The sequence below is a fragment of the Perna viridis genome, chromosome 3 (assembly GCF_037379345.1).
Source record: "Perna viridis isolate PV_CMFRI_1.1 ecotype Kerala chromosome 3, ASM3737934v1, whole genome shotgun sequence".
NCBI lineage: Eukaryota > Metazoa > Mollusca > Bivalvia > Mytilida > Mytilidae > Perna > Perna viridis.
This window is the reverse complement of record NC_142447.1, coordinates 40,100,617-40,116,223: the sequence shown is the minus strand read 5'-3', so window position 1 is coordinate 40,116,223 and position 15,607 is coordinate 40,100,617. Positions and strand designations below refer to the sequence as shown.

Genomic DNA, 15,607 nt, shown 5'->3' with positions numbered 1-15,607 from the left:
ATGAGTTAAACTTTTTTATCTTTTAATTCCAGAATTTGTTTCAAATAACTAGAAGCTTTATATGTCCTGACTTGGAACTCATTTCTCACCTTATTAACATTTGACCTCAGGAATAAAAAAATATTCTATATATATATCATATGAAACCTTTTCCCTACCTGATAAGGTTTTAAAGTATAAGCCAAAAATTGGATATATGATGAGAGATTAAATGACACCCTACCACATTGTTTATATACATAAATGTAGGATTTAAAACCAGTAAAAATGGTGAATATGTCAAAGAAACAACAGAACTAGAATGATAAATATCAGCCAAAGGCAGCCCATGGGTTTTCAAAACTAAATTTAACCTGTATTTCATAGTACTTAACAACTATTCAAAGTTTCAAAGCAATTCTTACATCTGTTCTCAGGTCATCATGGTAAATGGTAAACAGTGAAAAAAGTCAAAAAGTATTCTTAAGGATTTATCTGAAAATTTAAATTAACCTGTATTTTATAGTACTTAACAACTGTTAAGAATTTCAAAACAATTAATTGATATGTTCTCAATTTATCGTCTGGAAACTATGGGTGGATGGATTGAAAGACAGACAGACACACAAGTGCAAATTTTTTTCCAAGGGTATCACATAATATCTCACCACTACTTGTGGCCGGTATAAAAACCACATAAATGACTAGTGTTTCAAGGGCCATCTTAAAACTTCATCACAATAACAAACTTTTGTAGGCCTTGTTTCCATCTATTACGGTTTTCAAGACAATTGCTAGAACCACAAAAACATCATTTTTTCCCCTGACAGCCATGTTTTCAGGAATAAAAAACATCCAGATGCAATTTTTAGACAGAATACCAGGTACATTCAAGCCAACTTTCATTAAAATCTGTCAAGTAGTTTCAGACAAGAATTGTTAACAAATGACAATGCCAAGTGATTGAGGCCATATGTGCTAAAAATGAAACCTAAATTTCAAATGTTCTTTAACAATACTAGACAATTATAGTCTGATTTAAGACTAAGACTAAGACTAAGAAACTATTTAAGTCAGATTTAAGTAAACATACAAACATAAGCTATATCGAGCTTTTCACCAAAATAAATAATTACAATAAAACAAAACATATTATACACATAAAACATAAGATACACTACATGTGCATGCAATAGGACATATAAAACAAAATAAATGTAAGACACACACACATAAGACAGTAAGTCTAGCATGTACATAGCTGAAGCTAGCATACTTACAGCACAAGGGATCAAAACATACTCAAGCATTAAGTCCTAATTTATCACATGTGTAAGCTAAATAAATGCTTAATCAACCATGTCTGAACTGATAGAAATGAATAAGTCAAGAAAAAGAAAGAAGTTTAAGATCCGCAGGAGCCACATCTGCAAGAGTTGCCATCCCAGTTGTTAATTAGACTTTAAAACTGCATTAAGTCAGACTACGCATGAACCTCTTTAGGCAGCTCATTCCAGAGTATGGCCCCAGCATAACTTTCTGAATGCAATTCATAGTTGTTTATTCTTACCCTTAGAACTTCTGCTATATTGTCTTTTCTAAAAGAATAATTAATATTTTGCTAATGAAATAACATCATGATGGTATAATGGAGATTTCTTATTAATAATATCACTTCTATTGTTTCAGATTTGTTTTAGTACATTTAACTGCCTTGATGCTTTTTTACATATATCTGAAATGTATGAATTAAATTTCAATTGATAATTGATTGTCACATCCAGGAGCTTCACTTCATTTTTACAAATAATTTTGTTCCCATCCAAATTGAATTTTAAATACTTAGTTTTAGTTCTTCTCCTAATGGCATTAGCCTGAAATTTTTCTGGATTAGCATTCATCTTATTATCTTAAACCACTTTATTAAAATATCACTTTCGTTTTCCAAAGTTGTGATTAATCCATCAATGTCACAGTCTGAGTATGACAATGTATTATCATCTGCACAGTTATACAGGGTACTGTCTTTAACAAAGGAAAATTAATCATTTATGAAAATGTTGAATAATACTGGTCCAAATATTGAGCCTTGGGGAACACCTTTATAAATATTTTGCAACATACTAAATATAAATCCCATTTTGACACATTGTGATCTATTTGATAAATAACTGAATGTAATAAATTTACAGCATTTTGAGATAAAACATATGATTCTTAACTTCAATATCATTAAATCATGAGGGAGGCAGTACTACATCATAATTATGTATATGAATATATTTTTTTACAACACAAATCCTTTATTCTGGCATTAATGATAAAAACTATAATAAATTTTTGCCCGTTTTATGATGGGGAAAATGTTATACAAAGTCTACAAGTCCATAAGAAACAATTTATAGTATAAGTGGCCATATTCAGTGAGTTTATCATAATAAATACAATGAGAATGAATACAGTGAATATAACTAAGATACAACAACCTCAACAGAAGGAAATGAACATATTTCAGAATAGAGATAAATATATGTACCTTCAATATTTTAATAAATAAAAACAATGCTTATAAAGTAGATAGCATATCATGTTGATATTTTTTGTATACTGATTATAATACAAAAATATCATTTTTTTTTTAATTTTTCATGAAATAGATTCATATCTAAATGCAACCTGTGCCAGGATGCAAAAAATATGTAACAGATGAACCAGCAGTTATTCTCAAGGAGTGTCAAAAACAGACTAGTATTTCCAAAATCTCCATAAAAACATTACGGAAGTTTTTCATAGTAGCTGATTTACAATGTTGGTTAAATTAATATCTACCAGGTAGTAATCTTGTGATCATTTAAGAATATCACATGTAGATCTCGCTACAGGCATGGTTGTGCACTCATGTCAGCATGTATGGAATATATCTAGAGCACATTTATACAAATAAAGACAACTTGCTAAAATTGGATACACAAATGGCATCTAACATGACTAGTTAGAAAATCAGCATTATGATGCAACCTGTTTGATAACAAAAAGATGACTACTTGAAAAAAATACTAAAAACCATTTTGATCAGGCTAAATGCCTGCTGTCTGACATGTTTCATTGTCTATGGCCAGGGTATTGTTAGTGTCATAAGTTTGAAGGTGGGAGTGGAACAAATAATTAATTAAAACTTTTAACAAAATACTATAGATATGACTGAAAATATTCTGGAACAAATGAACACCAGAATGTTATTAATTTGAAAAAAGATCTTAGTATATATATCAAATTTGTTGATGGCACATAAGCCGAGATTTTTTAAACTAGCTCTCATGTCTTTCACTGTTACATTGTAGAAGGGAATACGTTTACTGGAACTCAGCTTTCAGGGGGTCATACATCCTAACATTGCTCCTCAAATTTTTTACATGGAATGACTTCATATTTATCAATGTCGACAGTAATAAAATATCAAAATGTGATTGAAGCTGATGGCAATATAGGTGATGTTCAAATTGCAAGAAAAGTAAAACAGATGGAAGATTCCCTAAGGTGGTTAATCTTACAACAACTCAAAATCTGCATAGATGACTAAATCAGTCAGTGCCAAAAAAGAAAGATTTCAGCTATTAGTCCAAACAACATGGATGTGTACAAATCTTAAGCATATATCTGGTACCTAAAGGAGTAGGCTGCTAAATTCAGTCACACATGACCTTGTCTTTAGGTGATGAGGCAACATTTAAGAAAGATCACTTCAGCTACTTGATTCCTCTTGGATAAAATGTAAAAGGTTAAAAAGTCATTTAAATGAAAGTCGTTAGTGCCATCTCCCTCAAACTGTTCAAATACTAATAACTATTTGAGAAAATTATTCAATTCAGAATTCTGAAGAGCTCTTTTGAAAATTGGCATAAATGGAAACATTAACACTTTTATAACCTCTTCATGCAATAAATCCACACTTCCAGTTGCATAAAATTAGAATTATGTCACACTTCAGTAAACATTTCAATTCAAAAGAACAAATCATACTAAGATCAACTGCAGCGATTGTGAAATTTTTAGCCAACCATGATCACATTTCCATCTACTCATGACTTAAAAACAATTATTCTTTCATCCTCAACATCTATTTTACTCTATGTTAAGCTGTTTGAAATATAAATTGAAACTTATCAGGTTTTGCATCCTTGATAATGTATTTTTACTCCAGCTGCGATTTCTCTCAATTGAGCAGTGCAGACATCATAAGTTGTCAAAATGCAATTTCAGTTCATAGAAGTATTAAACCATTTCTGACATTGATTTTTAGTTAGATTAGATTAGGCATGGAGAAAGTTTGGGTTCTAACAGTGGATTACAGGAGTACAAAGTACAAATGAACTTTAATAAGATAGTTTGCAAATAGATCCCAACATTAATCCCGTCGATTGATTCTAAATTTTCTTATTAAACTAACTTCCAGGCAATGGAAATCATAGCCCTAAGCAGTGTGTAAAAATCTTATTCTATGACCTTGACCTTTAGCCTATCTATACTACCAAAGAAAGAGACCGATTTCTTTGAGCGGAACTCCTCTGAAACCATACAAGATCAAATACATTTATGACATGAGGTATAAATGTAGTGGTCTGTACTTCTTAAGTTTGTCTTTAAAACAATCTTTTTTTCTACAGAAAATGTGAATTTTTAGTAAAATATCCTAATTCAGAGACTGTCATTGGTCCTAGCGTTATAATACGCTTCACAAATGCTCAAATGACGTACCGTCCGGATCATGTGTACATGTGTTACACGAGTATAGTACGTTAATTAATTTAATTATACAACATCCACCATTTTTTTCAAAATTGTCCAGACATATAATGTGTTGAAATAAACCTTCCCCTTCTATGTGTAAACATCTGTGCCCGATGTCCGGCTCCTCCCCCTTTTTATGTGTAAACTGGCATGACTGGTAAACCCCCCTACTCATCGTTTTGAATAACATAATGAATTATTTGAATTTTAAGAATATATTATGCACCTTTTAACTGTGTGGAGCAGAACCTCCAGAAAATTAAAGGGTGTTCAATCCAGCTCCCCTTCCCTCCCACCCCACCCCTACCCCAAAAAAAACCAACAAAAAAACAACTGAAGCATTAATCACAAACAAACAGGAAATGACATTTTCACACATTTAGAATGACTTAAAAAACATAGTACCAAGTCTGAAAAGTTTATAGTATATATGTAGATGTAGTTGTCCTTTTATTACATTATATAATAAAAACTACTGTTCAAGCAAAATGCACAGTTCGGATAAAGTGTGAATGAAGCCCACACTTATTATTATGCATAAAAATTCAGTTGAGTGTCTGTCTGTCTGTCCGCTCATTTCCCGGCGTTTTCCATTTGATAAACAAAACTTTGTACAGTTGTTAAGCACAAAATACATGCAAGTTTAATTTTGAGCTAGATAAAAAAAACATTTTTTGAGTTAGCAAGCGACCACTTTGATAACCTACTCGAAAGCATTATTGGGCATAACTAACAGAAAATTTCACAGAAAAATTGGACAAAATATGCTAGAAAGTCCCCTTTTGACTTTTTTAGCCTATTCAAACGTTAATTTTTTTTTAAAAAGTCCCAGTTTGGGGTTGATTGATCACATATTTGTATATACATGTACATATAAAAGGGTGGTTACGGAGTGAATGTGCCTCTGAAAAAAAACTCGCACAATACATTGAAAATAACCAATATCTACAGGGCTTTAATGCCTCTTCTGCGTCTTGATGTTGTATGAGGGTCTTCAACAATGAAAAAACGTTAAAACCCTTAAACCAGACCAAGTAGGTCCCCTATAACGTGCACATAAGCAGAATTCTCAATAAAATAAAAATCAAGGTTACTCTCTTGCTGTCCACTGGCCATGGAGTGAAAACTTGGGCGAAGCCTCTGGATAACCAGCTAATAGCACCAGAGTTGCAGATTGAGACTGCTAATCTAGAATTAATCCCTCGCTGCAAAAATATGTTATTGACGCAACGCATGTCTGGAGCAGTCAGATTGTTTATTGCAAGTGTCTTTTAATGGAGTTTGTTTTTTTACTTCAACGGGCCATATCAACTTTTCAAGTCTTCTTTTTGTGTGTGTCTGTGTTGTTATCGTTGTTGTAAAACATAAACTCCTCCCATACCCCTGGGTCAAATTAAACCTAGGACCAATAAAACAGCTTCTTAGTCCCAGATTAAACAAACTTTTCCAGAAAAATGCATTGGCATGAGGATATGAAACGCACCATTTAACTTCCAGGGGGCTTGGTTTTTTTCTTTGGTTGTTAAAAATATTTCAATCCTGACTTTGGAGAAAAGATAATTTTGGTAAGAAGTAGTTAAAAATAAGTAATAAAAAAAGACAAAAAATATTCGCTTACGTGCGTTAGAAAAGTACATATTTTTGTGTGTTGCGCACACAAAAAAAAATAATTCTGAGTCAAAAGTCCTCCTGAAAGATTAATTGTCAACTCCTCTTAAACCACTTAAGCAATATGAACAAAACTGTACACCATTGATGTTTGGTAGATGATCATAGATCCTTTACAACAATACTCATTTTATTTGTATCCTTCAATTTAGTACTGTGTCCACACTTTGCTCAACTGACCGCGATTTCGAGGGCATCCTCTAATTATCTTATAAAGCAACACAGTTATAAAATTTCCTAAACGGTAATCAAGTATTAACTGAGTTCTGTTACTGTTAAAATCTTTCCAAAGGATGTAAATTATTCCAGGGTGTTTTCAAGAATGCCATAGATAGACAATAGTGTTACAGTGTTTCTTCATATCTTTGTTGGCCATGGGTGATAAGAAATTAAAAAGGCATAAGTTCTCAACATTGATGCTCTGAGTTGCTGAATTCTGAAACATGTATCAGCATATAAATGTATCAAAAGTTCTGATTTGTATGAGCCAATATTCTGCTATACCTATATATGTCAAAGTTTTTTTCAATTTATGGTCGATGTATGATGCAGCTCACCGAACGTTTAGGAATAAGTATTAGGTATGAATGAATTTGAAAATCATCGACTATTTCCGCTCTTAGATAAAAGGTTGAAGAAAATATCAGTATTTTCACAAGAAATCTTTCAATCTAATTCAATGTCAAAAAAATATTTTTACTGATTAGTGATATACATAAAAAATAAAGAATATTTGACAATTAGAGATTTTCAAAGGGAGACAACCTACATAAAATACCAAACTGTCCTTGGTTTTTCTACCTTTATTAAATATCTGGAATAGCATTGATTGTTCCGAACTACATTTAGATTAGGAAGGTTCTCATTACCAGTTGTCAACGATTTTTCCACTACCAGAGTCAATTTTCAAGCCGATCTTCCGATACAAGGTGCACCAATTACCTTGGTAATTTGTTGCTAGTGACAACCTATTCTTTTTGACGTGCTGATGACGCAAACTCTATCCAATTTCATTAAGTTGACTAACATCAATTATTTCTCAGACTATTCTGACCCGAGTTTTGTCTTGTAGTCGTAATGGCTTTAATTGCGGCAATCAGATAATTCCAAACGTTTCCACCTCTGTAAAATGTTTTTAAGTTGTGTTTAATATTGTACAGCTTTAATACACAAAGACTTACCTATATGTTTTATATCAGATGTATGATGTTCGTGATCTAAGAACTGTAGCAGACGAATTTTGCAGGCACAACTTTGTAGCTCTGGTATGCCTGAAAGATAATGCACGTGCCATTTAATGCATTTTTTACCATCATACACGATCAGGTGCACAACTATGTCAACTCGACCCAAAGACACTGTAAAGATCTCCAAAATCACTAAAATCTTCATATTATCGGCTTTAAGAAAATTCGCTATGTTCTTGAACTAATGCCCAAAAATTAGAAACTGCAATGTAATTTAAACATAATATCAAAAATGTAAATAACTTACCTTTATTCTTATATCATTAAAACCAAAATAGCCTCAGTGTTTCTATTTTTGCTAGAGACTGTCACTAAATTCGACGAGATATGCTATTTTAGGAAAGAGAAAACACATTTATATCTTATATATAGGTTGATCGTTACTAGCGTATTATTACGCGGATTGATTGACAAGGCCGATGCACAACTCAGTCAGATGATACCAATCGGCTGCTGTTGCCAAAGACACTGCATGCACTCAAGCATCAGTGGGTTTCTAACCGTACAATAGCAGCGATGGGTATTGTTTTTGTGGAAACTATTTCGTCTTGAGTAAGACTACATTCCAGATAGGCAGTGCGTGTTTATGTATTTGCGTCATCACTGACCTGATTTCACCTTCAGCCGTATGATATATAAATTTTTTGGATCAATATAAATCCATTTTAAACTTGCCGTTATTATCAGACTTCCTCCTAAATCAATTTAAGGCATAAATTGGAGATATTTATAAACGACTGTGGACTGTCTCAATTCAACAGGGATCCTGATCTAGTCTCATATATACATGACACGTGTTTTCCTTTGCGCAAATTTTGGGACCGTAGTCCTTGTTTAGGGTGCTTATGTTTTAGTAAACTACGTAAAACCAAAATAATATTAAACTTTCGTGCTCATAAGGGTAATGTAATTAATGTACAAATGAATAACGAAAAGTTGTGTCCGATTCTTTGAACTTCGAAAAGGGGGTTTGGAAAAAGAACAATACAGTCTTTATGTTCGAAACTTGAAGTGGACTTAAGTAAAAAAGGTCTACTGTCTAACAGTAATGTAATTAAAACAATCGTACCTTTTACTAGTTTAAAAACAGTTTCACGAAAAACCAGACAAAATCATAAAAACAAAGAATGGAATGCTAAAGGCTTTGCTTAAATATGTTTCTAAATACTGCCGCTATGCACAAAATAAACAACAAAAACCAATGTGACATGGAATTCAAAATTATTGAAGATAAGCATGCAGCGCATTTTAATGTAATAATGTGCGTCATTTCTTTACTGAAATTGGCAAGACCTAACAACTTTTAAATGACAAGTCGGAGCCCACAAACAAAGCCAGGAGTTCTTTCTATGTGTCTCCTATACAAGGCTTAAATCTTTAGACCAGCGCCCGTTCAAATCCTTGGTTGTATAATTGACATTAAGAATCCGCTGGTATCGTAGATCTTACAAATCCGGAGATCGCGTCTGATCCAATTATCACCGCAAATTCCAATTAACCTTACATTCTCCTATAGTGACGCAGAACCAAAATTTATGGCATTGTCAAGAATATAGACAATCCAGTTATGGAATCTAGAGAATGTGTAGGTACAACCAGAGTTTACTGGCCGCAGTCTTACTGAAAATAGTACTGGAATATTCGGTATACCGAGGACATGTAGTTGCGGTTGTCCCAAATAGTAAATATGTTTTTGTTTTGTTTTATATATCAGTAATATGCATATAGGCGACAAAATGAAATGATTGACGCATATTCTATATACTTGTAATTCAAATGAAGCTGAACCAGTGACATAATGCGCAGTTGCAAATGCTTAACCCCCTAAACATTCTCGAATATTTCCCTTTAATATTGATTGGAACTCAATCAGAGTGAAACACTACAATCCGCCACTAATCCCTATCAGATTATTGAACGGGATGCTGCTTAAGACATGTCGAACGACGACAATAATGTGTTATGTGGGCAATTGTCGACCCGTCATCTGCTGAGCTCCATTTATTCAATGTGTAAAGATTTATAACTCTTGCAAACTTCTAATTCTATTATCACAGATAGGCTAAGTTTTCACACAAGTATGTCCTGTACTAAAACTTCCACACAAGGAGTCTTGTTCGTCGTCTTCAATGCTTATATTCTGTAGAACGACTTCCATGGGAGATAACTCAAAGTCCTGAAAAGATAATTTCAGCTTGCATAATGCATTCACATCAATTTTGGCCTCTTGTCGCGAATACACTGGATATTATATAATTATATACATGCATGGAGATATTATGTCAACGCGGAGAAGTAAACCAGGAATAAACCCCTAAAAAACCTGGCAATCATAATTAGTCTATCAATTATTATATACATAGAGGTTGTAAAAAGGGGGCTAAGTGCACGGAAGAACGGCAAATTAAAAAAAAACGATTTCATGATGCAATCTCAGTGCACTGTAAATAAGGCAAACATATTTTCTAAATTTGGTTTGATATTTAATGAAATAACATATCGTGCGGAAAAGCATCAAATTATTTTCATCCTCTGGTCTTTGCCCAAATAGCAGCATTTAGGGACAAATGGAAACAAGTACATAATGTATCTAACGTGACTTTTTTGTTTTACTCTTAGTAAAAATAAATATGAAAAATCTAGAATTTGAATATTCGTTTGCAAAATGTGTTACTACCTTCAGTAGAACCCTACACCTACCAAAATATTCAACGTTTATCTTTCAGAATAAGAGTTATCGGCCAACTTTAATTTCGCGGAGAACGCGCGTGTCGTGCGCTGCAACGTCGACGTGGGTCATTTGTATAACTAAGTCAGGAATTCCATTCATGAAGACGTCATGACATTTTCATCGAAGCACAAGAGATAAGGATATTATGTAAAAGGTTTCATGGAATAAAACCAGGAATAAATGATGAAGTTAAATAAAGGACATACAAGTGCTTCTGCAGAATCCATTTCTCATTGAAAACAAGCAGCAGATGGAGTAGAAATCACAAAACAAGTACGCGCGTGACTTCCCCCTGGGTAATAGCTAGCAACGTCCGGGTATATGGTTTTTTTTCAACATGTGCCATCAACAAATCGAAATCCTAGATTTTTACGAAGCCGGGGATACAATTTTGTAATTGCACGTAATTGCACTGTAAATCACGATGAACGTTAAATACATATGAACGAAAGCACCCTCTTGCACGAATGAACGGGAGAAGTAAAACAAGAGGCTCCCAGGAGCCTGAATCACTCACCTGGTTAAATTTTGTCTTTCAAGTGAAATAGATTTACAAGGAGTTGTCCAACAACTTTGACTCTTTTACTAATCATAAGGATCATTTCAGCAATTGAAAGTTTCTTTCTATTATTGTTTTCAAGATATTGGCTGAAAACTAAGTCATTATTCATCTTTCAAGGGCAATAACTCTTGCAAGGAGTCGTCTGACAACTTTGATAATTGGAAATTTTTGTAGGCCTTATAATAAGGATCATTTCTGCAATTAAAAGAATTTGGCTATACCTAACAGTTTTGAAGATATAATGAGCGAAAAATTACAGTCTGACCCCTATGTTCTATTTTTAGTAAAGGCAGCCATGTTTTTTTTTTTTTGGACAGATCAAAAATCCCCACATCAGTTCTATGCAAGATACCTCAAGGAACATTCATACCAAGTTTAGTTCCAATTGGTCAAGTAGTGTCAGAGGAGAAGAGTTTTGAAAGAAACATTAAAAATAGCAAAAAAAATTCCAAAGGGGCAATAACTCCATCTTGGGTTAACAGATTAAAATGAAAATTAGTCAACACATAGATCTCATCATGTTGAACACTTTTATCCTGTCAAAATTAGGCAAAACCTAACGGTTTTGGAGATATATAAAAACTACTGTCTGACCCCTATGTTATTTTTTAGTAACGGCAACGTTTTTTTTTTTGACGGATCAAAAATCCCCACCTCAGTTCTTTGCATGATATCCGAAGGAACATTCATACCATGTTAGGTTCCAATTGGTCAAGTAGTGTCAGAGAAGAGTTTTGAAAAATTGTTCACCACGACGACGACGACGGACGCCAAGTGATGGCAATAGCTCATATGGCTTTTGGCAAGGTGAGCTAAAAAACGATACTCGATGATCGGAAAAAAACTACGAAATAACCCCGAACCACCAATAATGAATAAGCACTGTGTTCAAGAACATAATGCGTCAGTCCTCCTAAAGCATTCGACTAAAGTAATTTTGTTGAATCTATATTAAGAAACCATGTTAATCTGAAATATGGAAAGTGTTGTCAAAATCAAGAATATTTTGGTAGAAAATAAAAACTTTAACAACAGGCAGAGTACCTTCACCTCGTTGCCAACGAATGAAGATTCATACTGACATTTATTCCATTTCGGATGCATATAGAAAACAGCTTTTACTTGACATTTAGTGTAAAGTCTCATAGGTCTGCAACCAGTTAAAATGAAAATGGTGTGCAATATATGTTAAGGCAAAGTGAAAAACCCGTTTTTATCACCGACAAGATACAAGAACTGATGGACATACATGTTTCCCTGGTGAACCGAAACATTTACACTAACAAAACAATAACATGTGAAGATACGAGACGAACGGAGGATATAATTCGGCATATTATGTCGATCCCAACGTTGGAAGCGATAGTTGCAATTTGGTGCAGATTTAGACCCCTAGACTCTCCATGATTCGTTCAATAAGAATGAAATTCTCCGGACATTTTTTTAGTTGTAACTTCGTTCCTGAATTTTTCGTAGTTTAAATCGTTCCGTGCCTGTTTAACAAAGAATTAGCATTTAGTAACACTGTTTGTAAGTAATCCACGCAATGATTTATGTGGTAAGCGTGTGAAACAAGAGTGGATTGTTTGTCTTGTCCTCAGTTAATCATTCCAGCCAATCCCTGCCACTAATGGGATTTCTAAGTAATTGAAAATAAGGACAACGGGCGAAAAGTGAAGACATATGGCTCACATAGAAAGAAATTTCATCAGCAACTTAATATAAGGTAAATGAGAGTACTATAATTTTTCATTTTCCGCACTGCTTGTCCATTCTTGGGTTATTCCACGTCACTGTCTCCATGAAGTTGTTAGTATCATTGATACTGGCAACACTGGTTTTTGGTCATTCTTTTTAGCCTTTAGATAATCATAAATCACAGCTCAATAGGAGTAAAGTTTATTTGCTTTTAGTTTTGAAAATGGTTTCCTTTTCCTTCAAACAGCATTGTCTGTTATAATTAATAAAATGCTTCGCAGGACGCAGCTTGATACAACCACAGATATTGAACCCTGAACAGTCGGGGCAAGCATATATGGATACACCATTCAAATTTGACAGAAGTTTGAATTTTGTTTGACACAGGATTTAAAGTTGACCAGAACTAAAGTAGTCACTTTATGGCACTTATTCCTAATATTTCCAGTAAAAATACTTGTTTCTGATCCCTATGTGGCTCTTATTCTACGTGGCCCAAGTCACAACACCAACTATCAATCTCAGTCTTCCTGTTGTTATGGCACTTTGTAATAAAATTTATATGAGATCCATTCACTTAGACCCAATTTATTATACAGATATATGGCAATGCTTGTTTCAGGCCCCCCATAATTCCAAAAAGAATCAAGTTTTAACCCCCAAAATCAATCCAAGTGATTCTTCTTTTGGTGATGACACCTTGCAATACATTTTCAAAGAGATTCGTTCACTAATAGACAAGTTATCGTCTGAGCATCAGAATAATGCATGTTTCTTGCCCCTAATTTCTTATAAGTTCAAGGCTTTACCCCCAAATTCAGTTGTGGAACAATGTCATCGACATTCATATGCTTTAACTGGAGTTATGTAAATTATATAAAATGCTTGTTTAAGAACACTTTTTGGACCCTAATTCTAAAACGGTTGGGGTCATAACCCTTAAAGTCAATACCAAACTTCCTTTTGTGGCTTGGAACTTTATTACAATATCTCATTAAGATCATTAATACTCAAATTATCGCACGAAAACCAAGTGTCTCGGATGACGACGACGACAGCCCCATACCAGTATACAACTGTAATTTATTTCCGATAGTATAAAATGTACAACTGCAGAACAGATAACAAATTTACGATACAATTCTTTTGTGAAAGTATTAGTCGTATAATATTTAATATTGCAACACAGCAATGACATTATCAAATAGGCAGCATCTTGTCAACTCCACTGTCACAGCTAGCTGAAGGGACCATTTTTATCAAATGTATAATTGCATGACATATTAAACAACTACAGTTCTCTAATATACAAAAAATGTGGTAAGAGTGCCATTCACCAAAAGCCAAGCAACGTACAAATAAACTTATACAGGTCACCACACTATAAAGCAAGCTGTAAGTGGCCCCGAAATAAATGAAGTGAAACCATTCATAAAGGACGAAAATCAACCTAATCAAAAGAAAGAAAACGTAAAACAAATAACAATGTACATAAAAAAACAACGACAACTGAACTATAAGTTTCTGGCTTGGGGTATGCATATAAAGTGTGGCGGGGTTAAACATGATTGTGAGCGCTCAACTCTATCTTAACTGGGGCCACTGGTGATAAAGTACTACAATAAAACGAACTATAAAAATCTGTTGAATTCGAATTTGAGATCAACACAGAATACGGACATTTCAACAAATAAAACAAAAGACAACAAGCTGTATCTACCTCGAATTCTGTAGTTCAAAATCCAAAAGCAACTTGTTGACTTAAACAAAAATATAAGACTTCGTGCAAATGCCAAGATAAAAAGCAATGTCAGGAAGTAGGACGAAATGTAATAGAATTAATTAATATTTATTTTATTAACAAGAGAGTCAATAATAAAACCAAAAAGAAAAAAAAAGAAAGAAAAACAATTCAAAGACTTAACAAGTTACGGTGAAGATAACCCTTAGGGATAAGTTTATTCACTCATTTTTTTTCTAGACAAAAAAGATTTTGTTTAAACTTTCGAGCTTTATTTATTACACTTCCATAAAAAAAATTAGGATGTGAAATCCTATTTTGGATCAAGTAACGACCTAACTTCAGCACCAAATCTTTATATTTAAGGAAGAATTTAGTAAAACTCTAAATAACGAAAACCTTGCCAACAATATACCACTAATACTGAGATTTCGTTCTTTAAAACGTACAACATCGCTACAACACGGGGATATCGAACTAGGTGAGAAATATATACACCGTATGAAAGTCCCCGTCAAGAAAGAGAAAATAAACAATTGGAAACGAAAATTCGTCCCTCTTGTAAGTTTTATTTTTGAGTTTACCTTATGGAACGGAAACATCCAAATTCAGAAAAAGGTCAATTAAATTGTTTTTATTACCTTTATTTAAAGTCAATTCCTTAGGATAAATTTCAGCACTATTTTTGAAATCCGGATTGATCACCGCAAAAAATATTATCAAGATAGCGTTAAGTATTATGAAATGTGTCTATTAAATCTGATTTGGAAGGTTCCTTATGACATTTGGTCATTATCTGAGATTTATAACAGTACAGGCATAAATATGCTAGCAAGAGTACAATTTGTGCCCATAGGAATACCTGCCAATAATTTTTATCGCCGAAACGAAGAGAATATACTAATTAAGAATGTCCTCACAAGTCCAGTAAGCATGATTTTTATATTTGTCTCGTTCGTCTGAGAAAAAAATTTACTTTCTTTATTACAGCAAATATTTTTTTGATCTGGTTTGATCGAAACATTATTTGATAAGAAACTTTGTTTAATGAAGTAATGTGGAAGTAAGGACTTTCTATGGGTTTATCCAACACTTCCATTGAGTTTTTCACATTACAAAAATAGTTTAACACCATAGCGGCTTTATTACAATATCTTTAATTTAGTGAGAGCATTGGTTAAAAAGACGGGCAT

At 33.4% G+C, this 15,607-nt stretch overlaps 1 protein-coding gene across 1 annotated transcript in view; it reads right to left on the bottom strand.

Annotated features, from left to right (window-relative positions):
- Window positions 1-8,720, bottom strand: part of LOC148622232 (myocyte-specific enhancer factor 2C-like) — a 67,082-nt gene extending 58,362 nt beyond the window's left edge. Inside the window, exons 1-2 of the mRNA XM_088571920.1 lie at window positions 7,930-8,720; window positions 7,617-7,706 (exon numbers count right to left, since the gene is read on the bottom strand). The gene's annotated coding sequence lies outside the window, so the exon portion shown is untranslated. The remainder of the gene's footprint in view (window positions 1-7,616; window positions 7,707-7,929) is intronic.
- Window positions 8,721-15,607: the final 6,887 nt, after the last annotated feature.